At 50.3% G+C, this 24523-nt stretch overlaps 1 protein-coding gene across 4 annotated transcripts in view; it reads right to left on the bottom strand.

The window, feature by feature from the left end:
- Positions 1–24523, bottom strand: part of RIMS3 (regulating synaptic membrane exocytosis 3) — a 71477-nt gene that overhangs the window by 33060 nt on the left and 13894 nt on the right. For 3 of the 4 annotated variants that reach the window (XM_019016408.4, XM_063699900.1, XM_063699901.1), the window contains exon 1: positions 11768–12083. The exons of the other annotated variant lie outside the window; for it this stretch is intronic. The gene's annotated coding sequence lies outside the window, so the exon portion shown is untranslated. Of the gene's footprint in view, positions 1–11767; positions 12084–24523 lie in introns of those variants that run through there. 4 annotated transcript variants of the gene reach the window in all.

The following is a 24523-nucleotide window of genomic DNA, read 5'->3' as shown; positions in this document are numbered from 1 at the left end:
ACATGGCTGGAGAACTCCCAGGGCAGAGCAGAGGCGACTGGTCTTTGGATCAAAGCCTTATTACCGGTGAGCACATAATTTATTATCCACCTGGGACCCTTGTGAGAATGAGCAGGGACAATACTCACAATCACACTGGACCGCAGGTGAAAATGAGGACTGTGCCAGGCAAACCCAGCCATATAGTCACCCTAGCTGGTGGATACTGGATCCCAATAAGATACACATTTGGTTCCTCTGCTCCCCCTTCCTAGATGTGGGATAGCAGAAGGGAAAGGCAGGCTCATCCTGAGAGGCAGGGGCCCCAGCAAAGGGTGTTGGTGGATGGGACAATCTCTCCCCCTCCCACACCCTCGCTGGGGGAGACATGGCAGCACCACGGACAGCGGCTGGCGACTCGCTCCCAGTCCCTCCCCCGCCTGCCCTCCCATCTCCTCCCCTCCCCTCCCTTCCCCGCCCCTCCCCCTGCCCGCCCCTCCCCCTTTCCGTCCCTCCCCCTCCCCGCCCCTCCCCCGCGCCGCTGACGAGGCCGGATCAATATTTCATGGGGGGAAGGGGCTCCAGTTACCAGCCCCGCGCCAAGCCGGAAGGCGCCGCCCGCGCCTGCTGCCCACCCTGGGGACCCTCCTCAGAAACCCAGCACAGGCTCGGCCCCAGGCCAGACAGACACCGCCCAAAGAGGTGCACGCATTCCCTGCAACCTCTCCACCCCCAGACCCTTTCAGGGCACAAAGACCCGCGCGCAAGCCATACACCTCCGGTTGGCCACTCTGATGCGCCACAGAGCGAGATGCACGCTGTACAAAGAAGATGACGTACACAAAACAACAGGCACACACCACACCCAGCAGGCAATCCACCTAGACAGGCACTCACAGAGCACACACATGCACACAAAAACACACCTGGTGCACCACAGACTCACATGGCATGGAGATGCAGCTACCACAGACTCACACACATCACACAGACCCACAACACACCCTGCCACACACATACAAACTCGCACGCTGCAGAAAAACTCCCTCGCAGAGAACTGCAGACATACCACATGAAGATAAATTCACCACAGACACACACACACACACACACAGTGCACACACAATATGCCCTCAGAGACCCTCAGACATATCTGTGAGTTACCTAGCTACATTTGCCAGGGACACACACACACACTTAAACTCTCTCATACATACACACACATTATGCCTTCACAGAGATCCTCAAACATTCACCATGGACACACAAGCACACACCCCACACTCTACCCAGGCCCTCCATCCTCCTGGTGCCCAGGCCACCCTTCCTACTGTGAACATGGGACTAGGGAGGGGGCAGACAGGACTTCCCTCCCTCCTTGACATCTGCCTTCTCTACCTTGGCCCTGCTCGTGGGCCCTGAGGATAAATCCACTGTATCCTCCGAGGCCCCCTGGGGTCTGCTGCGAGGTCCCAGGGACAAGCAGTCGGCACAAAGCGGTGGGCAAAGCGGGGAGTAGGGGAAGAAGGACCTATGAGACTCCAAAGCCTTCTGCTTCACTGTCCCTGAGCCCCAAGCTCTGGGACATGAAGCCCCAGGGGCAGCCTTGCCCTTACCTGTGGCTCCCAAAGCTTCACTGCTCCCTAGGCCTCCCTGAGGCCTGTGTTATACATAGGAAGCAGAAGAACTGTAGGGTATGCAGCCCCTACTCCCCCAGGAGGTCTCAAGTCCTGGCCTCAGAGATGAGGGGGCATCCTACCACATCCAGACACCTCATCTCCATGAGCCCCCCTCCTAAGCAGGTTGTGAAAACAATGGCACAAATTCTCCTGTCTGCAGGGAAATCATGGCAGGATCCTCCAAAAGAAGCCCAAGCCAGGGTTCAAGGTGAGCAGAAGAGAGCAGGCCAGTGCAGCAGGGGGAGACCCCTAGATTTGCTGGGCAGGTGGAAGGGACCTTCAAAATTATCCAGGTCAACAGTGCACATTTCTGACATCCCCATACCACTTCCCAATTTTGCATTAAGTGCATAACACTGTGTGTCACCTCAATGATTTCTGCCAAATCTACAGACTCCTAGGCTGGGCATGGTGCCTCACGCCTGTAATCCCAACACTTTGGGAGTCTCAGGCAGGCAGATCACTTGAGGTCAGGAGTTCAAGACCAGCCTGGCCGATATGGTCAAACCCCGTCTGGATGGTCAAACTAAAAATACAAAAATTAGCCGGGCGTGGTGGCACGCACCTGTAATCCCAGCTACTTGGGAGGCTGAGATAGGAGAATCGCTTGAACCCAGGAGGCAGAAGCTGCAGTGAACTGAGATCGTGCCACTGCACTCCAGCCTGGGCGACAGAGACTCCGTCTCAAAAAACAAACAAACAAACAAACAAACAAAACAAATCTACAGACTCTTGTACTGTTTATTACTTACTTTCTTTAAATTGACACTCTGGCTAGGGGCAGTGGCTCACACCCGTAGTCCCAGCTATTTGGGAGGCTGAGGTGGGAGGATCACTTGAGTCCAGGAGGTCAAGGCTGAGGTGAGCCAAGAACAGGCCTCTACACTCCAGCCTGAGCGACAGAGTGAGATCTAGTCTCGATAAATAAACAAACGGATAAAAATAAATTGACACTTTTAACTTTAATGCAACTATTTTCAATAGAAACTATGTTATTACTATAAATGGAAAGCCAGTATCACTTTTAATAAATAGAAAATGACAATAAAACAAACACAGTAAAAACAGTTATGTTATTATGTTTTAGCTATATGGAGTTGCCAGGCAATGTTCTGAGCCTAGCCTGAGAGCTTCTGTTAAAAAGGGAGGGCAACCAGTGTTGGAAAGTTGTTAAAGACACATTAGAGGCCGGGCGCGGTGGCTCACGCCTGTAATCCTAGCACTTTGGGAGGCCAAGGCAGGCGGATCAACTGAGGTCGGGAGTTCATGAACAGCCTGACCAACATGGAGAAACTCCGTCTCCACTAAATATACAAAATTAGCCGGGCGTGGTGGTGCATGCCTGTAATTCCAGCTACTCGGGAGGCTGTGGCAGGAGAATCTCTTGAACCCAGGAGGCAGAGGTTGTGGTGAGCTGAGATTGTGCCATTGCACTCCAACCTGGGCAACAAAAGCAAAACTCCATCTCAAAAAAAAAAAAAAAAAAAGACACACTAGAAACTACACTGATGTGTTCTCCCTTGGACAGTCTTGGACTTGATAACGTTGAAAGGGAACCAACTTTCTCACTATGTGAGCTAATGTTAAGAAATGGCACTGAAAGGCATCCCCGGTCCCACTCCACACACTGGGAAGCTCTAGGCTTGTCCACCACTTGCAGGAGTTCGGGCACAGTGGCCCGCTAGTGCCCTGTTGCTACAGCCTATTCTGGTAATAACAATCTTTTAGAAATTCCTTGGTCCTTTCCTATTCACAAATTGTCATAATGGCCACCATCTAATATGAGCCTCAGAGCAGGAATTATCACCCCCGTTTCTGAATGAGAAATGTGAGGCTCAGAAAGGATGAGACGTGTCCATAGTCACAGAGCTAGCTACACAGGGGAGATCCACACGTCAGAGACTTGACGTCCACCCAGACACCTTTTCTACTCTACCTGCATCCATCTGTTCCACAGTTGGCAGCCCTTGCTGGGCAGTGGGGAAAGAGGCAGGATGGTAACCTGCTATCTGCCCGTGAGACCTTCACAATCCCAAACAGCAAGCAGACAAGTCAGCAAATCACCGAGATTAAGAGAGGTGAAGAGCTTTAAAATCTAGCCTGTAAATGCCTAAACTGCAGTTTCCTTGTCTGTAAAATGAGATGACAGACTGGGTGTTGTGAATCACACCTGTAATCCCAGCACTTTCAGAGGCCAAGATGGGAGGATTGCTTGAGCCCAGGAGTTGGAGACCAATCTGGGCAACAGGGTGAAACCCTGTCTCTACAAAAAAATACAAAACTGAGCTGGGCATGGTGGCATGAGTCTGTGGTCCTAGCTACCAGGGAGGCTGAGGTGGGAGGATTACCTGAGCCCAGGAGTTCAAAGCTGCAGTGAGCCGTGACCCAGCCATTGCCCTCCAGCCTGGGTGACAGAATGTGACAATGTCTCAAAAAAAAAAAAAAAATTAGCCAGGCATGGTGGTGTGCACCTGTAGTCCCAACTTCTTGGGAGGATCATTTGAGCCTAGGAAGTTGAGACTGCAGTGAGCCGTGTTCAAGTCACTGCACTCCAGCCTGGGCAACAAAGTGAGACCTTGTCTCTAAAATAAAATAAAATTTATATGTTTTAAAAAAATAAAATAAAATGGGAATAATAATAGTACCCATCTTATAGGAGTGAAGATTAAATGAAATGTGTGAACACAATGTCTGGCACAGAGTAAGTGCTTAAAAAAAATGTTTATTACCAGGGAAGTACAAAGAACAGAATCAATACAGGTCAAGAATGAGTGACAGGGGGAAGGTGAGGTAGACATGGTTTGGTTTTTCACTGACGAAAAGAAACAGTTACATCTTGGAGGATGAAGATTTTCATGGGGAAAAACTCTTCTGCCTGTTCCTGCCTTCCTCTTCCCTCTCTCCTCACTCCAAAGCAAGGTGAGAAAATTCAGGCTTTCTTCTCCCTCTCTCTCCTCAGGCCTCTGAATGACATTTGACAGGTTCTTCAGAGCCTGTCCTGAGCACTGCTGCCCAGGAAAAGACTCCCCTTTAAGTCACAATTCCAGGCCTTTTTTCTCCAGCTGCTGTCCAGATGGAAGTTTGGGGCTCAGGCCCAACTGCCCATACCCACATCGGCACTCTAAGAATTCCAGGTGATGTGTTTGGAAGCTAACGAAGATCTCCCTTGTCTGAGCGGGGCACTGAGAACCATGTTTGCATGTCTCTTTGATCCTTTCCAGTAGGCTACAGATGACTGGACCAGGGTGGGCACCTGCCTCACTCTGAGCCAATCAGGTCCTCTCCTGGGAGTTTGGGATTGGATCTGCCAAGCCCCAAGTTCTCTCTCTCCATGTGGCTGAAACCAAGGGACACAATACAGGAAGTATAGGTGGCTTGGTGCCTGAAAAGGCAGAGATATCCAGTCTGTGGAGACAGAAAGGCAGGGTGCAGAGAATGGCTGCTTCAAGTTCCCTTGGCCCTCCAGGTCCCACCTTCCTGAAGCTAATGGTTTTCCTTCCCCTCAGTTCCAGGGAATCCCTTCTGTCCTTGTAATAAGCCCTTCTTTATTACTGAAGCTGGTTTGAGTGGGTTCTGTATATAAGTAAAGACCTAATTAAGACAAGAGAGAAGCTGGGAGCCGGAGGTACGCAGATGAACAATCCTGAAAAAATAATCACTGTGCCTACGTCGGAGAAGCCCAGTGCAGTGGGAGACAGTGAGTAAGAGATGTAGACTTTGCACAGATGTGGCAGAGGGAGGGTGGGCTAACTCTGCCTGGGGAGGAGCGGAAGGGCTCCACAGGCTTCACAGCGAAGGTAGCAGCTGAGCCGATTTTGAAGAATTAAGGACGTTCTCCAGGGAGACAAAGTAGGGGTGGGGAGGCATTACAAGCAAAGGGAACAGCAAGTGCAGATGCACAGAGACCCAAAACAGCCTGGTGTCTTAGAGGGACTGGAGTTCAAAGTGTGGCAGGGAAGCAGGGAAGACAGGCAGTCAGGCGCACATCATAAAAGGCTTTGAATACCATGATAAGAAGCCGAGGCCTTTTCCTGTCAGTGACAGGGAGCTATTGAAGTATTTTAAGTAGCAGGGGGTGACAGGGTCAGTTCTGTGTTTTAGAAAGATTGTTCTGGGGCTGCTTGGAGAAAGGGCTGGAAAAGGCAGGCCTGGAGGCAAGGACCAGTTAGGAGGCTGCAGCACTCCTCATCTAGTCCCTTCATTCATCTAACAGCTCACTGTGTACCTACTATGTGCCGGGGTGAGGCAAAACGGATTCCTGAGCCCACAGAGTTCACAGCCTAGCATGAAATAGACATGACGGAAAAGCGATCTGAGTGTGCTGAATGTTATGAAGAAGTACAAGGTCCTCTGGAGCAGGGTGCTGTTTACTGTCTGGTTTTTAGGCTTCCCTGCGGAAATGACGTTCGAGCTGGTATCTATCTGAAGGATAAGTAGGAGTTAGCAGGGCCCCAAGAGGGGGCGTGCATTCCAGGATTGGGGACAACACGTGTGGAAGTCCTGCAGCTGAGGGAGAGTGCAGAAGAAGACACAAAAAGGTAGGCAAGGACCAGATCCCACAGGGCCTTGAAGACTGCGTCAGTGCATCTGGCTTTCATTCCAAGAAGGCTTGGAAGGGTCCTAAGCAGGGAAATGACACAATCCAACGTTTATCCTAAGAAGACCATGAAAGAAAGCGGGGCAAGAACAAATGTCAGGAGACCAGGTAGGAAGCTGTAACAGTGGCCCAGGTGAGAGCCAATGGTGGCCTGGAGGGGGTGGTGGGCAGCGAGAGGGTCCACGGACTCAAGGCAGAGATTCAGGAGGACTAACAGGGCTTGCTGAGGACTGGTTATAGGGGTGTGGGACGGGAAGAGGGGCGTATCCAGGAGAACTTCCAGCTTTCTAGCTTGACCAGGTGGGAGGACGGCGATGCCAGAGATGAACCGGGGACCCTAAAGGCAAAGCAGGTGCAGGTGGGAGAGTCGGGAGCTGGGTCTGGACCTGAACTGAAGCTGATTGTGAGACATCTAAGTGTGGGCCAGGAAGCAGTCACACCTGCAGATTGTTGGGGCTTCTTTTTTTTTTTTTTTTTTTTGAGACAGGGTCTTGCTTTGTCACCCAAGCTGGAGTGCAGTGGCATGAACATGGCTCACTATAGCTTCAACTTCCCAGGCTCAAGCGATCCTCCCACCTCAGCCCCCCAAGCAGCTGGGAATACAGGCAAGCGCCACCATGCCCAGCTAATTTTTGTATTTTTTTGTAGAGATGGGGTTTCGCCATGTTGCCCAGGCTGGTCTTGAACTCCTGGGCTCAAGTGATCCGCCTGCCTCAGCCTCTCAAAATGCTGGGATTACCAGCACTTTGAGGAGGTGTGAGCCACCGCACCCAGCTAGACCTGCAGATCTTCAACCCAGCAGAGATCATTAAAATCAAGAGAAGTAAATGAGATTACCCAGGAGGTAGGGAGGGAGGGGGCAAAAAGGTGGGAAGAGGGGTTGGGGCAACTTGAGGAGCCATGGTAGCAGCAGGACCTAGGGGCAGACTGACAAGGGGCTCTGAGCTTGGCAAATCAGGACCATGAAATGCAAAGGTTACCTTCTCTCAACCCCAGAAGGCACCAGGATTTGGCTCCCCATCTCCTGGCCAAGCATCATGCCCTTAACCTGGACACTTCCCAGGTGAGAGAGTCCTCCCTTCTCCACTGCACTTCTTCCTCTTGGGCAAACTCCAAGTTATCCTCCAAACCCAGGGCAGGTGGTTGCTCCTCCTAGGTGGAGACTTCCCTGGTGTTAAGCATTGCTCTGCAGTTGGACAACCTGGTTTTGAATCCCAGCTCTGCCACTTGATAGCTGTGCGACTTTGGCTAGGTCACCTCAGTTTCCTCATCTATACCACAGAGATGATAATAGTACCTACCTCATAGGACTGTTTAAAGATGAGCATGTAAAGCGATGGGCAGAGAACTAGCACACAGTAAGCACTAAATAAGTGTTATTCTTATTAACATCCCACCCACCTTGGGACAGTTAGTAATGCCCTCCACCTCATCCTTGGGAACCGTTTGCAGGTCCATGTCTCTCCCTGCCTCTTCCTACCCCTACCCGATTTGTGGGGCTATATAATATGCAGAGCCCAGTGCTAAATGAAAATGCAGGACCCCTTGTTCAAAGTTACTAAGAATTTTAAGATGGTGTCAGCAGAACATTAAGTGTGGGGTCCTTCTAGGCGCAGGGCCCTGCGTGACCACTGACTCTTGAAACCAGCCCTGCTCCCACCCCCAGCCAGCCCTGGGCCCGGCCCAGAGTTGATGTCAGCCCCCACACAACAGAGTAAAAATGCCAACTGACATCGAGATAGGGTTTATGGTTTCCACGTGGAATTTCACTTTATTCTCTTCCTAGAGATATCATCAACTCCATTTTATAGTTGAGGACACAGAAGTTCAGAGACGGGTATGCCTTCCCAGAGATTACCCAGCTCAGGAACTGCAGAGCTGGGATGTGGGCACAGAGCAGCCTGGTGCAAAACCCTGCCTCTTGCCCTCTGGCTCCCCAGGGAGGTTGGGAGAACCTGGCCCCAAGGGCTGAGCTTCGTCAACAAGGCCACGATATAGCTTAGACCAGAGAGAGGGAGCTGGAGGGACTGGGACTGGCCGCCCTCCCTCCTGGGGCCAGCCACATAAACAACCGGTTCCCTGGGACCGAGGCTGCTGCACAGGGAAAAGGGTAGGAGAGGGCAAAAAGTCACTCCCAAGAAGGCTCTGCCTGAGGGCCATAGACCCTAACATTCTGGGGAAATCTGATCTTGCCTTTTCTGCTTAAAACCCTTTAGGGGTTGCCATTGGCCTGAGGATAAATTCCCAAGTCTTTAGGATCCTGCTAGACTAGGAAATCGGGCCAGGCTGTCCTGGGCCTGCCCACACTGCCCTCCCTCTACCACGCCAAGCCTGTTCTCACCATCAACAGGGCCTCAGACACACAGTTCCCCTTCCTCATCCCTTCTTTGCCTCTACAATTCCTTGGCACCCTTCATGACTCAGCTAAGATGTCGCCACCTCCAGGAACCTTTCCCAGATTACAGACGGCAGGAGAGCAACTTCAGTGGTAGGTTCCAGAGCTCCCCCGAGTCCCTCCTTTCTACACACATGCCATGTGTAATTACCTGCTCTGGGTCATGTCCCCACTAGAATGTCAGCTCCGTGAGGGCAGGGGCCGCCTGGCTCATAGAGTCTGATACATCAGAGGTACCTGGTGGACTGAATGCATCCTTCTGCCACAGAGGCAAGAGGGCCAGGCATTCTTTCTCCTTTTTTCTTCACTCCTCCCGGACCCTCCTTTTCTTGTCCAGGCTTCTTGAGCTCAAGCTATGAAAAGCCCAAACTTGCAAAGGGAAGAGAACCATCATACAGTATGCACCCTCCCCCTGCCAGCTCTAGACTAGGTACTATACATCTGGTTACTACATTTAATTCCCTAACCACATTCCTGATGGGGTGGAGCAGTATGGGTATAAATTATTCCTATTTTCCAGAGGAGACTGAGACTTGGTAGTTGAGGCCACCTGCCTGAAGTGGTAACAGGTTGGAAGCGGAAGGCATTAGATTTGAATCCTGTCTGTCTGATGCCCAAGTGCCTGGTCTCTCTCTGCCCCAAACCACACAACCCCTGTGACTCACCATTCCCAGCAAGCTCACCTCCAACCAGAGAGCACTTGTTTCTAACCTCCGCCTTCAGTTCACACACACCCCAGCTGGTAAAGCTCTTCTGTGAGGTCAGTGATATACCAGTGTAGGAGACAGCCCCACTGTCAGTGAGAGGACAGTGTAGAAGTCACTCCTCCCCTGGGTCAACAAAATGCCAGTGTGGGAGAAACACCCCCATCGTCAGCAAAATGCCAGTACAGGAGACGCACCCTGCACCCCAAGTCAGCAGATTGCTAACAGGAGAGACAGTGCCACAGTCAGCAAAAGGCCAATGTGAGAGACACTTCCCTCCTCTTCTGGGGCCCATGACATTGACTGGGGGGTACACACAGAGAGCTCTCCAAGGTGGTGCCCCTGGAGTGGGAGGAGGCACTGAGGCAGCTGTTGCCTGGGGGAGAAGGTTGTGGCTGGGGAGTGGGGCAGGTGAGAGTTCTCACATGGCACTAATGAAATCAACCACCAGCCTGCTCCCCCCTCCCCAGGGACCCTCCAGGCTCCAGCTGATGCAATGCCCAGGCCAGATAATTGTTTTCTTCCCTCCTTAAAGGGCCAGCTGCTACTGCAGCTGCAGACATCACCCAGACCCCTGACAGACCCCACAGAGCTCAGCACCTGGGCAGGAAGTTGGGAAACCCAGAGAGTAGCAGCTTTAGGCCTGGGCTCTGTGCAGTAAAATCCAATTAAAGTCCAGAGACCAGAAGCGTCGTTGAGCAACGAGGGAGGGAGAGAGAATAGTTAAGACAGTGACACAGACCACATGCCCTGGGAGAAGGGACCGTGGTCCCTGCTGGGTCCTCAGCACCTGGCTCCTGCACGCCCGCCCCAGCAAGTACTTGGCACAGGGGTTGCTCATGAGTTCAGCAGTTAGCTGCTGAGCCCTCCTGAGTGCCAGGCACTGTGCTGCGCAGCTCAAATCCACCATTTCACTCACTCCTTCCTGCTACCCACATAGCAGCTGGGTTTGTTTTACTGAAAGAGTCTCAGAGAGGGGAAGTGATTTCCTCAGTATCACACAGCCAGAAAGTGGCAGAGCTTGGGTTTGAAGCCAAGTTTAACCAACTCTGGGCTTCATACCCTGCAAAGGGTCGGATAAGTGTAGAACCCCAGGGCTGGAAGTCCCTAAGCAAGGCAGTCAGGAACAGAAGGCAGGGAAGGGGTCTGTGGGCCCTAAACAAACAACAAAGGGCATGGTGCTTGGTTTAAGCACAGGGCGCATGGGTCACCTCCCCAGCACATCCCTGCCAACCCACCCACCCCGCCCCCCAACCAAGAACGCCCCATTAGGCTACCCACATGCCCCCAGGGACAGTTGGCAGCTGCCTGATTACAGACTAATTGGTGGCTGGCAGCAACTATGGTGGGGTGGGGGAGATGGCTCATTAACCCCTTGTTGACCAGGCCCAATCCTCCTCCCATGACTTCAGGCCCCAAACCCAAGGAACCCAGACTTAAGAAGTCATCATGGATAGAGGACAGGACCAAAGGAGCAGCAGCCTTCTTCCCTACATCATGATAACACCCCTGGGGCTAGGGTTGGACATTGATATTCACCCAAGTGTCCAAGCCCTGAAGGGCCACATTGAAACAGGCCCCAAGTGGCAGTGCCAGCCAATGCCCCCTGTTCTCCAGCCTTGATATGCCATTGCCCACCCCATTCCAGGATCCTTCCTGAGCCTTCAGGACCAGGACACTGAAGAAACCCACTCCTCAGGGCTGAGTTGTCCAGAGGTGATGGGGACATGGGGTCCAGGTACCCAGGCGGCCAGTTAGGGAAGAGCTCCTCCCTATGAATGAGAGCATGCCCAAGTTGCCCATCAAGGGTCCTGCCAAGCCTCCCTGAACCCTGGGCTCTGCACCATGCTGCTGACCAACTGCATTCCCAGCTTCCCAAAGCCCCCTCTTCCCACCCCAGGGCTGGAGTAAGCAGCACTCCTTTTCTTTTATGGGGCGGAGGGGGTCTTCTTTTATGGGGCGGAGGGGGTCCTCTGGACACCACGACGGTGTCACGTTGTGAGGAAAAAGTGGCTGCTTCTCAACCAGGGCACAGGCAGAAGGGAGAAAAGCAGGCTGCCTTCCAGCTCCCTTTCCAGGAGGGATTTTAAGCACTTTCCAAAAATGCCATGCCAGGCAATGCTGTTGAAGACCAGGGCCCCAGGAGCTCTGAGCATCAGCAAAGAACTCAAGACTCTGGGCCCCCTTCCCCATTTTCCAGGCTTCCCCAAACACCCCACGTCCCTCTCTCATCCCTTAGTCCCCTCCCCAGAGCCCTCTCACACCCTGTGTTCATCCCCCCACCCCCGCCCCTGCACACTCACATCGCTACGTTGCGCTTCATGGCCAGAGCCCCCCTCCCCCCGTGTTCCTCCAGACCTCTGCAGCCCCCTCCCCACGTCCACTCCCAGGCGAGCAAGGCCTGCTGACTTACCCGGAGGTGGGGCCGGGGTCCAGACAGGGAGGGGGCCTCCACAGGCCGAGGCGGCTCCGCAAGGCGGGGCAGGTGCTGCCCCGGGACCCCGCCCCGCGAACCCGGCAGTAGGCGCGGCCCGGCCCCAGGCGGGCGCGGACTCCGAGTGGATAGGCACGCGGGGCGGGGAGGGGCGGCGAGGGAGGCTCACGGGGGCATCGCCCGCCACCACAGGGGCAGCTCCGCTCCGCCCGCCTGCGCTGCCGGCTCCGCAGCAGCCACCGTTTCAGTCGCCGCCGGGTGCAAAGCCCAAGCTTGGGCCGGCGGGAGGCGAAGGGGAGGCGGGGCCTGCCGGGGGCGGGGCCGCGTGGATGGGCGGGGCCAGTGGGCCGGACCTTGGTGGTGGGCGGGGCCTAGGGGAATCCGGGGAGTTTGGCTTGCCGGGTTGTGGTTGGGGAGACCTACATTAATGAGGCTTCCAAGAAGCGGGGTCTGGGGAAGCCTCATTCCTCTCCGTGTCCCTAGGACTCTCTTGCCTCCTGCCCGGCCTCCCCTCTCCACTACCAACCCTATCTGTTCTTTCTCATCCTTCCTTTTCTTTGGGGCACCTCCCAGGACCTCACAGGCACCACGGCGCCCCCTGCCCTGCCCTGCCCTGAAGCAGTTCCAGGAACGTCAGATGGTAAGAGAAGAAACGACTTACAAACGTCAAGTCCATTTTACAGATGGAAAATCTGAAGCTCAGATAGGAGAAAAGACTTGCCCAAGTGCCTGGTATGAAGAGAAAGACTTTATAATGTCCCTTTCAGACAGAAGGAAGTAGAGTGGCCGGCCCTGGAAACTCTGTTCTAGGGCCTTGGCATCTGCCTATATAAACTTCCAAATAGACTTCTGGAGTCCTGGGTTCTTCTGCAGCCCGGGAGGATACTGCATAAAGTCTTTCCTAGGGTCGTGCCTGCCCCAACTTGTCTATTTAACCTTGCTTAGGACTGGTCAGTTCCACTGTTGGGCTCCAGTGTTTTGAATTCCACCCACTGACAAGAGAGGACAGAATAATTAATATTTGCTGGAGGCATGTAAAACCAGTAGTCTCCCTGCTGATGGCATGAATTAAAATGTAAATGGGAGCTGGGTGCGGTGGCTCATGCCTGTACCAGTGTTTTGGGAGGCTAAGGTGGGCGGATCGCTTGAGGCCGGGAGTTCGAGATCAACCTGGCCAACATGGTGAAACCCCATCTCTACTAAAAATACAAAAATTAGCCAGGTGTGGTGGCACACAACTATAGTCCCAGCTACTCGGGAGGCTGAGGTACGAGAATCACTTGAACCCAGGAGGCGGAGGTTGCAGTGAGCTGAAGTCGCACCACTGCACTCCAGCCTGAGTGACAAGGGGAACTCTGTCTCAAAAAAAAGTAAATGGGGAGTGGGAAGGTGGGGAGAAAAAGGAAAATTATTGGGATTAAAGGATCCTCCTGGGGATTGCTAGGAGGCATAGTCATCCTACGCCTTCCCTTCTCACCTGGTCTGTGAGAAGCATAAACTGAGGCCCTACAATGTGAAAAGCCTCAAAGTGGGTTCCATAGCTGGTCAGAGGTGGAGCTGGGGCTCCCGATTATATTTACATATTAATTAAAGCTTTGTTATCAGCTATTCTACCTCAGGCCTAGGCCTGGAACTAGGGCCTGGGTGGTAGAATGGTTACTCTGGAGCAGCAAGGGGGACTAGATTAGGGGAGGTAGGATGGAGGCCAGGGCAGGACCTGGAACGAGGGTGGAGGTGAGGGGTGGGAGCACAGAGAGGAATCAGGCTTCCTGTGTGCTCCTCCCTGGCCCCTTTCACAGAGACAGGTAAACCAGGGGCTCCCTTTGCACATCTGATGAAAACTTTGCACTATCTCTCTGGAGATGTGCAATGTATATTTTGCATATAATTTCAGTATCTTCAAATTCTATATTGGTTACCAGAAGGACTGGATGGGAGGTGGGTGGAGAGGGGGTTGATTCTTGAGTGTATATAGAAGAATAAACATACAGGAATAAAAAGTCCAGGAAGAAAAGTAATGAAAAGGGATTTGTCTTACCCGATACTAAAACATACTATAAAGTCAATGTATTTAAAGCAGTATGGTATTGAAGCAGGACTAGACCGATCTGTGGAACAAAATGGAGTATGGAAATAGATCCAGCCCCACAAGGGAATTCAATGTATGATAAAGATAGCACTTCAGGCCCCGCACAGTGGCTCATGCCAGTAATCCCAAAACTTTGGGAGGTTGAGGTGGGCGGATCGCTTGAGACTAGCCTGGGCAACATGGCAAAACTTTGTCTCTATAAAAAAATACAAAACTTGTGGCCAGGGGCGGTGGCTCACACCTGTAATCCCAGCACTTTGGGAGGCCGAGGCAGGCGGATCACAAGGTCAAGAGATTGAGACCATCCTAGCCAACATGGTGAAACCCTGTCTCAACTAAAAATACAAAAATTAGCTGGGTGTGGTGGCATGCACCTGTAGTCCCAACTACTTGGGAGACTGAGGCAGGAGAATCGCTTGAACCCAGGAGGCGGAGGTTGCAGTGAACTGAGATTGCACCACTGCACTCCAGCCTGGTAACAGAGCAAGACTCTGTCTCAAAAAAAAAAAAAAAAATTTATCTGGGTATGATTGCACACACCTGTAGTCCCAGCTACCAGGGAGGCTGAAGTGGGAGGATTACCTGAGCCTGGGAGGTCAAGGCTGCAGTGAGCTGTGATCACGCCACTGCGCTCCAGCCTGGGCAACAGATCAAGACCTTGTCTCTAAATGAATGAATGAATAAAAGACAGCACTTCAGACAAATGGGGGGCGGAGTTGGTAGGGGGTTTTTGGGCGGGGGGGTGGCCGTGGCGGTGGCGGAGATCAAATGGGTGGAATAACCAGCAAGTCTTTTGGGGAAATTACAAAAAGCTGTGCCCTTATTCGACACTGAAATAAATTCCAGGTGGACCACATATTTAACACCATAATGTATCAGAAAAAAGACATGAGTGAATATTTTAATAATCTTGGAGATGGAAAAGACTTTCTGAGCATGATGAAACCTAGAAGCCATAAGAGAAAACATGGAAATGTTTGACTACAAGACTTCTATACAGAAGAAATGGCCATAAGTCAGTTTGAAAGACAAATGACAAAACGGAGGGGATATATCCTGGTTGCCCCCTACCCTGTCCCCTCCTGCCCGCCAGCCCCTCCAAGCCGAGACGGGGACGAGCAGGAGGGATGGCTGGGGCTGTGAGAGTCGAGACCGAGCACCTGGCAGAGGCTTCTCCTGCGGCGCTCTGGCCAGGGCCCACATGTTTAGGGGCCGGGAAGTCCCGGAAACCCCAGGCGGGCCATCTGGGTCCTCAGCAGGTGCCTTGGCACAGCCGAGCCGAAGTCCTCCTGGAGGCTGCTCACCACTTCCCTCGCGTGGCCATCCTAAGAACTGCAATCCTCTGTTCCTGCTCAGCCCCTTCTGAGTATCAAGGCGAGAATTTAAAAATAAATAAATAACAGCTAATTTTTTGAGGGAACTAACCATGTTCCAGGCATTGTGTTAAACACTTAACCTAGCATATTTCATTTTCCCCTCAAAACAACTCTTCGAGGTAGGTGCACTGTATTCTTATCTCCATTTGATGGACGGAAACTGAGGCTTGAAAAAAGTGACTTGTCTTTCTAAGTGGTGGCACCAGCATTTACTGCCACATTCCTGGCCTCAGCTCTTAATGTAATAAAGCCAAGCCTTTGGGAAAATTCAATAAAACAAACTTTTTTGAGGTTTACCTTGATCCAGGCCTTTTGCAGGTGCTGGGGATTCTGAATTGAGGAAAATAGTCATCAGAGGTGACAGCAGAGGAACACTCCTGATACAGCGAATCCTGATGGCTACAGAGGACTCATTCACCCCAGGAAGCGGTGGGGGCAGTGGGGAGGGATCCCAGAGGAGACGTCCTCCAAGCTGCATCTTGTGGAGAGAGAGTAGTGGGGTGGCACTTACTAAGGTGGGCTGGATGACAAGTGGGGCTTGGGGGAGGAGCAGTGATCTATATGCTCTGAGTTTGGGGGTAGACCACAGATGGGGCTGAATAAAGTACACCAGGACCAAGCTAAGGAGTTTGGGTGCAAAAATTTTTTTGAGAGCTTTTCCATGTTTCAGTTGCTTGGGTCTAGGGACAGCCTGCTCTGCCAACCCAAGCTGCCTCTTTTGCAGATGCTTCCTCACCCCAGTTCAAGGTGCTCTCAGAAACTTGGGAGTCCCTCCTGATTCCTTCCTCTTCCTCACTTCTATCCACTTAATTATCAGGGCCGTCCAGTCTGCTTCCTAAATACTTCCTAGGTTCACCCACTTCTCTCCATCCCTCTTGCCTCTCCTCTAGTCCAGCCTGCCTTCCTGTCACTCCTGAATTCAGCTGCTGTTGGTGACTTGGTCTCATCACCTTCAAACTTTTACACAAGAGAAATCCTTCTAAAACAAATCTGACCACATCCCCTCTCTTACTGAAAATGCTTTTCATTGATTCATTCAACAAATATCAAGTATTTATTATATGTTGAATATTCAAGATATAATTATGAGCAAAACATGGAATTTAAAGCCTATGGGGGTGACAGACATGAACCAAATCACCCCCTAAATAATTGTATAATAAAAACTGGGTTAGATGCTATGGGAGGGACTGGCCTAGAGAGGGAGATCTTTGAATGCTCCCCAAGGCATCCCATCTGAAGTTTGAATAGCAGTCAGCCAGATCAACAAGCCAAGGATGGGTAAGAGCTTACACAAAGGCCCTGAAGTTGCTTCTCTGAGTTTCTGTTTCCTTGTCTGTATAATGGGAATATTTAGAGTTATGAGGATTAAATGAGTTAATATGTGTAAAGTTCTTAGAACAGACCTTAGGATATACATTTTCCATAAGTGTTAGTTATAATAAAAAAAAAAATATATATATATATATATTTTTTTTTTTTTTTTTTGAGACAGAGTCTCACTCTGTTACCCAGGAGGCAGTGGCGTGATCTCTGCTCACTGCAACCTCCGCTTCCCAGGTTGAAGCAATTCTTCTGCCTCAGCCTCCTGGGTAGCTGGGATTACAGGCATGTGCCACTATGCCTGGCTAATTTTTGTGTTTTTTGTAGAGATGGGGTTTCACCATATTGGCCAGGCTAGTCTTGAATCCTGATACGCCCACCTCAGCCTCCCAAAGTGCTGGGATTACAGGAGTGAGCCACTGCGCCTGGCCAATAACTTAATAATATATTTTTTTTAAGTGGAGAGATATTGGAAATCTTTCAGCAAAGGAGTTAAAGGAGAAAGTAGCATTTTTTAAATGTCACTCCAGCTGCAATGAGGAGCATGGATTAGTACAAAGAAAGAGCAGATTTGGGGAAACTAATGAGACTTTTGCAGGGGTCCATTGAGAGCTATGGGGATTTGGGCTAGGGAGGCAGAGGGAAATTGGAGAGATTTTGTGGTTTAGGTAGTAGACACTGCTGGGCTTGCTGTTTTATTGGTAGTGGGAGGCTGTAGGAGGTAGGTGGTCCCTACAACTGGTTGGGTGGTGATGTTCTTCACCAAGACAGGGAAGCCTGAAGGATGCCTAGGCCTCGGGGGGGATGCTGATTCTGGATGTGTTTAGATGCACACACTGTGGGACATCCCAGATGAGGGCTGCATAGGCAGCTGATTCACTGTGGAGTTCAGAAGAGAAACCGTGGCTGGAGATACAAAACTAAGATTGTTGGTGATATGGTTTGGATCTGTGTTCCCACCTAAATCTCATGTCAAATTTGTAATCCCCAGTGTTGGAGGTGGGGCCTGGTGGGAGATGATTATACTAGGGGTGGTTTCTCATGAATGGTTTAGCACCATCCCCTTGGTGCTCTTCTCATTATAGTGAATGAGTTCTCACGAGATCCAGTTGTTTAAAAGTGCGTGGCACCGGCCAGGCGCGGTGACTCACGCCTGTAATCCCAGCACTTTGGGAGGCCGAGGTGGGCGGATCACAAGGTCGGAGATCGAGACCATCCTGGCTAACACGGTGAAACCCTGTCTCTGCTAAAAATACAAAAAATTAGCTAAAAATACAAAAAATACAAAAAATCTGCTACATGGTGGCAGGCACCTGTAGTCCCAGCTACTCGGAAGGCTGAGGCAGGAGAATGGCGTGAACTCGGGAGGCGGAGCTTGCAGTGAGCCGAGATAGCACCACTGCACTCTAGCCTGGGTGACAGAGCAAGACTCCATCTCAAAAAAAAAAAAAAAAAGTGTGTGGCACCACCCGACCACTCTGTCTTGCTCCTGCTCCTGCCATGTAAGACGCGCTGGTTCCCCCTTTGCCTTCAGCCATGATTGGAAGCTTCCTGAGGCTTCCCCAGAAGGCAAGCAGATGCCAGTATCATGCTTCCTGTACAGCCTGTGGAACTCTGAGCCAATTAAACCCCTTTCCTTTCTTTTCTTTTTTTTTTGATGGAGTCTCACTCTGTCACCTAGGCTTAGGCTGGAGTGCAGTGGCGTGATCTCAGCTCACTGCAACCTCCACCTCCTGGGTTCAAGGGATTCTCCTACCTCAGTCTCCCAAGTAGCTGTGACTACAGGCATGTACCACCATGCCCAGCTAATTTTTTTATTTTTGGTAGATACAGGGTTTTACCATGTTGCCCAGGCTGGTCTCGAACTCCTGATCTCAAGTGATCTGCCCACCTCAGCCTCCCAAAGTGCTGAGATTACAGGCATGAGCCACTGTGCCCAGCCTGCCTTTTCTTTATAAATTACCCAGTCTCAGGTATTTCCTTATAGCAATGCAAGAACAGACTAATACAGTTGGCAAATAAGTGATCACCTCAATCACCCCATCTTTGAGATGGTAGAGGTAGGAGATAGCTAGATGATTTTTTTTTTTTTTTTTTGAGACGGAGTCTCGCTCTTTCACCCAGGCCGGACTGCGTGGGGCTATCTCGGCTCACTGCAAGCTCCGCCTCCTGGGTTCACGCCATTCTCCTGCCTCAGCCTCTTGAGTAGCTGGGACTACAGGTGCCCGCCACCGCGCCCAGCTAATTTTTTGTATTTTTAGTAGAGACGGGGTTTCACCGTGTTAGGCAAGATGGTCTCGATCTCCTGACCTCGTGATCCGCCTGCCTTGGCCTCCTAAAGTGCTGGGATTACAGGCGTGAGCCACCGTGCCCGGCTGCTAGATGATTTTTAAGGTTTCTTCTGGTTCAAACATGCATAGGATTCCAAGTGTTAAGGTCAGTAGGACTCCAGAGACAGAGAGAAAATCGATGTGGTCTGAAAGACTTGGCAGAAGCTCCTTGGAGGCTATTTGTTATTCATTCATCAGTCTTTTACTGAGCAGCTACTCTGAGCCACATGCTCTATTGGGGGTGGAAGGGTAAATAAGACCTAGCCGCCAAGCCAGTGTGGTGGCTCACATTTGTAATTTCAGCTACTCAGGAGGCTGAGGCAGAAGATTGCTTGAGTCCAGGAGTTCAAGGCTACAGTAAACTGATTGTATCACTGCACTCCAGCCTAGGTGACAGGGTAAGACCCCATCTCTGGGGAAAAAAAAAAAAAAAAAAAAGGCCGGGCATGGTGGATTACAGGCTGTGATTATGCCTGTAATCCTGGCACTTTGGAAGGCCAAGGCAGGTGGATTGCTTGAGGTCAGGAGTTCAAGACCAATCTGACCAACATGGTGAAAACCTGTCTCTACTAAAAATACAAAAATTAGCGGAGCGTGGTGGCAGGTGCCTGTAATCCCAGCCACTTGGGAGGCTGAAGCAAGAGAATTGCTTGAAACTGGGAGGCGGAGGTTGCAGTGAGCCAAGAATGCACCACTGCACTCCAGCCTGGAGACACAGCAAGGCTCCGTCTCAAAAAAAAAAGCATCTCAGGGTCTCAGGCTTGTTAGACCAAGGAATGTTTCCGAAAGGAAGTAACAACTAAGATTAAGACCCAAAAGTCAGGTAAAAGAAAGCTCCCTCCTCTTGAATTTTTCACTTTAGACTTTACCATGCACTCTCAGAGTCCATTCCAGGAACAAAGGCCCAGGCAATAGCAGTTGCACTTCCTAGGTTCTGTTGAATTTTCCTTCTTCTCTGAGATCCTTCTTCTCAATGTTCCCTCTGGCCTCATCTTCACATTCTCCGCCAGGGCTAGGAACAGGGTCAGGGCAAAGGGACCAAGGGTACAGAAGTAGGGAGGCGCTCACTCATGGGTCATGCAATGTGCTCCTGGTCCTCTTCCCACTCACACCCCCATTCTAGCTTTTCCCTGTACTCTGCTGGCATCTTGCTATTCCCACATGTGGCTTCCTCTGTTTACAGTGAGCCTTGCCAACACTTGACTGAGGAAAGCTTGCTCATGATGAGCTCAGATGTCACCTCCTCCTGGAAGTCTACTGCTTTCTCCAGTCGTCCCTGTCCTTCTACCTAGGCCAAGATGGTCCCCTGTGCTCTAACAGCATGGTGAAGACTGCACAGTGGTTAACAGAACAGGCTTTAGCATCAGAGCCCTGCTGTGCTGTTTATTATCTGTGAATCACTCTCTGAGCCTGTTTCCTTCCACATGTGTGAAATGTGGTGCTGGCATCACAGGGGAGTTGTAAAGATTAAATGAGAAAACATATGTAAAGTGATCAGCAGTGACTGGTATATGTACCAGTCAGATACATGATATAATAAAGATAAAGACAGGAAAATAATGAGAATAAATGAACACTTTAGAAGATGCATAAACAATAACAGTAGCTACCGCTTACAGTAAGTGGTTATTGTTTATACTTCTTCTAAAGTGCTCATGTTTTCTAATTATTTTCTTGCCTTTATCTTCATTATATCATAAGCTTCTGGGGGCAAGAAGGAAGAAGAGGAGGAGGAAGAAGACATTCATAATTGACATTTAACAAGCATTACGACATGTCTGCTGAATAAAGAAATGACAATTTCATGGGAAATGTTCTGGGCAGGAAATCTGGAATCCTGAGCTCCAATCACATGGTCCTAGTGATGGTACAGTTTCTGCCTCACTCACATTCACTTTAAGGAAAAGCTGCCCAGACCACAAACCCTGCTGGGGCCACGCTTTAAACCACCTGGCCCCTCCAGCCTCTAGACTTGAGCAGATAGGGCCAGCACCGGAGTCAAGGGTCACCATTTAATATATTAGCTGCTGTCCTCTGACCAATGGTGTATACTATGGTGTGAATGTGTTCCCCAAGGTTCATGTGCTGGAAACTTAATCCCCAAGGCAACAGTGTTGAGAGGAGGGACCTTCAGGAGGTGATTAGGTCATGGGGACTCTGCCATCATGAATAAATTAATGACGATATTGAGGGAGTGGGTTCCTGATAAAAGGATGCATTCAACCCCATTTCTTCTTCTCTCTCTCTTTCTCTCTCCCCTTCTCTCTGTCCCTCTCATGCTGTCTTGCTCTCTTGCCCTTCACCTGCTGCCATGGAATACACAGCAAGAAGGCCCTTGCCAGATGTGCACCCCTAAACCTTAGACTTACCAGGCTTTAGAGCTATAAGAAATATATTTCTATACCTTATAAATTACCTAGTTTCAGATATTCTGATATAGCAGCACAAAATGAACTAAGACAACCTAGCACAACAATCTAAGATGGGCTGATTCGAGGCTTTATTGAACCAAGGAAGAAAAAGACATTGTTGTCCCAGGCATGGTGCCTCACACACAAAACCCCAGAACTTCGAGAGGTCAAGGTGGGAGGATCAGTTAAGCCCAGGAGCTCAAGACCAGCCTGGACAACAGTGAGACTTTGTCTCTACGAAAGGAAAAAAATTTTTTTTTAATTAGCCAAGCATGGTGGTGCATGCCTGTATTCTCAGCTACTTTGGAGGCTGAGGTGGGAGGATCATTTGAGCCTGGGAGGCAGAGGTTGCAGTGAGCCAAGATCGTGCCATGCCACTGCACTACAGCCTGGGTGATAGAGTGAGACCCTGTCTCAGGAAAAAAAAAAAAAAAAGGAAAGAAATTGTCAGGTGGCAGAGGGAGTTGAAGTAGAGAAGTCAGAGACAGCCAGGTATGGTGGCTCATGCCTGTAATTCCAACCAGTTGGGAGGCTGAGGCAAGTGGATCACTTGAGTCCAGGAATTCATGACCAGCCTAAGCAACATGGCAAAGCCTGTCTCTACAAAAAATACAAAAATTGGGCTGGGTACGGTGGCTCATGCCTGTAATCCCAGCACTTTGGGAGGTTGAGACAGGAGGATCACCTAAGGTCAGGAGTTCAAGACCAGCCTGGCCAACATGGTGAAACCCTGTCTCTACTAAAAATACAAAAATTAGCCGGTCGTGGTGGTACACACCTGTAATCTCAGCTACTCAGGAGGCTGAGGCAGGAGAATCACTTGAACCTGGGAGGCGGAGGTTGCGGTGAGCTGAGATCATGCCATTGCACTCCAGCCTGGGAAACAAGAGTGAAACTCCCTCTCAAAAAAAAAAAAAAAAAAAAAAAAAGCCAGGCATAGTGACACATGCCTGTAGTCCCAGCTACTTGGGAGGCTGAGGCAGGAAGATTGTTTGAGCCCAGGATGCAGAGGTTGCAGTGAGTGATGATCGTGGCACTGTACTCCAGCCTGGGTGACAGAGCAAGACCCTGTCAAAAAAAAAAAAAGTCACAGACAAGTAGGTCTTGGCCAGGAAAGCCATGTGCAGGCCCAGAGAAGTAGGATCAGAGACCAAGAGAAGGCAGAAGCCTGACTGTAGGTAGAGGGGGAAGGAGCAATCCTATCCAGTGATGAGGAGTGGTGAGAAGATAGAGAATGAATAGACCAGTGAGTCCTAGACCTCTATCCTTCCTCCTGCCTTTCAGTTCCAGTCCTTACAAGAAACTCCTTTGTACTTGAGCTAAATTGGGTGGGCTTCTGCAGCCCAATGAGTCTGACTCTACTGTGTTATCTTGGCAAGTCCTTGCCCCTGTCTGAGCCTCGGTCTGACTAGATTGTCTCTAAAGTCCTCTCCAGGTCAGTGTTCTTTCTGAACAATGTGTAGAGGGGATGGTTTTTAGGTTGTTGGCACCTGAGTTCAGTATTAGTTACAGAGTGCCCCTGACATCCTGGCTCCCAAAATAGTGTGGTGGCTGGTTAAAGAGCCTGTTAGAGGATCCAACACCCACCTGGCTTTGAACCTGAGACCCGCTGATAAAATTCGACTCCTCCTTCGATTGTATCTTTTGTTGGATCACAAAGGAACTGAGGAGCCAGGGCTGGTGTTTCTCCAGTGTCTTTTGGCTACTGAATGCCCTACCTGCCCCCTTAATACTTTTCTGGACCCACTTCAGCATTTCAGAGGATTTCAGTGCCAAGTCTGCTCTAAAAAAAAGTGCCACTCCAGGAAGAATTTGAACAAAAAAAGTTTCCTTCTTTGGTATTAAGATTTCCTACCTTCCAGATGTTTGGCTCTGAGCCTGTGCCCTGCCTTCATCCTCCTAAGCTAACAACTATGTTGATAATAATACTCCCTTGCTTTTGTATGGTGTTTTGCACTTTTCAGAGCATTTTAACACTTATCATCTTACTTGATGAAAAAAACTCAGGCAGGATGGACAAGAAGGAGAGGCAGAGGATAATACCTGGATAATATCTATCATTTCTCCCATTCCCTCTACCCCCTTAGGACAATTTATTTTCAAATAATGTAAAAAAAATTATTCCTATGCCTTTTTTAAAAACAGGCGGAATTTTTTTTTTTTTTGAGATAGAGTCTCTCTCTGTCACCCAGGCTGGAGTGCAGTGGTGCAATCTCAGCTCACTGCAACCTCCGCCTCCCAGGTTCAAGTGATTTTCCTGCCTCAACCACCTGAATAGCTGGGATCACAGGTGTGCACCACCATGCCCAGCTAATTTTTTAAAAATTATTTTTAGTAGAAATGGGGTTTCACCATGTTGGCCAGGCTGGTCTCAAACTCCTGACCTCAGGTGATCTGCCCGCCTCAGCCTCCCAGAGTGCTGGGATTACAGGTGTGAGCCACCGTGCCGGCCTAATATAAGGTGGAAATATTGAGATTGAACTTGATTAAGTGACTTGCCCAAGGTCACAAAGCAGGTTGATGGCTCAGTAGGATCTATAAGGCTTACAATCAAGGATCACACTTGGCCGGGTGCAGTGGCTCATGCCTGTAATCCCAGCACTTTGGGAGGCCAAGGCAGGCGGATCACGAGGTCAGGAGATTGAGACCAACCTGGCTAACACGGTGAAACCCCGTCTTCACTAAAAATACAAAAAATTAGCCAGGCGTGGTGGCAGGCGCCCGTAGTCTCAGCTACTTGGGAGGCTGAGGCAGGAGAATGGCGTGAACCCAGGAGGCGGAGCTTGCAGTGAGCTGAGATCACACCACTGCACTCCAGCCTGGGTGACAGAGCAAGATTACATCTCAAAAAATAATAAATAAATAAATAATTAATTTTTTTAAAAAAAGGATCACACTTAATGTTTATAGTCATTTTCTCAAGACCTGCCTAACCCTATTTTGCACACTGCTAGCCAAGGCAAGGGACCTTGAAGAAAAGTCGTGTTCTTGACATGTATGCCCCTTTGGTGCCTGCAGGGATTATTCATAATCTTAACCTGTACCTTCTACAGAGACTTAGCTGTCCCACAGTGGCTTGCGAAGCACCAGGAGGTAACAGAAGTAAGCTAGGTTGGATGTAACGCTTTCAATACTGTTCCCTGGGTGATGGCAAGAATAAATTCTGTTGGAAAACACTGTTTTCTTGTTTTTCTTATGGAACACTT

The sequence above is a fragment of the Gorilla gorilla genome, chromosome 1 (genome assembly GCF_029281585.2).
Source record: "Gorilla gorilla gorilla isolate KB3781 chromosome 1, NHGRI_mGorGor1-v2.1_pri, whole genome shotgun sequence".
Taxonomy (NCBI): Eukaryota; Metazoa; Chordata; class Mammalia; order Primates; family Hominidae; genus Gorilla; species Gorilla gorilla.
Note: the sequence above shows the minus strand (reverse complement) of the source record. Positions and strands in the feature narration are given on the sequence as shown.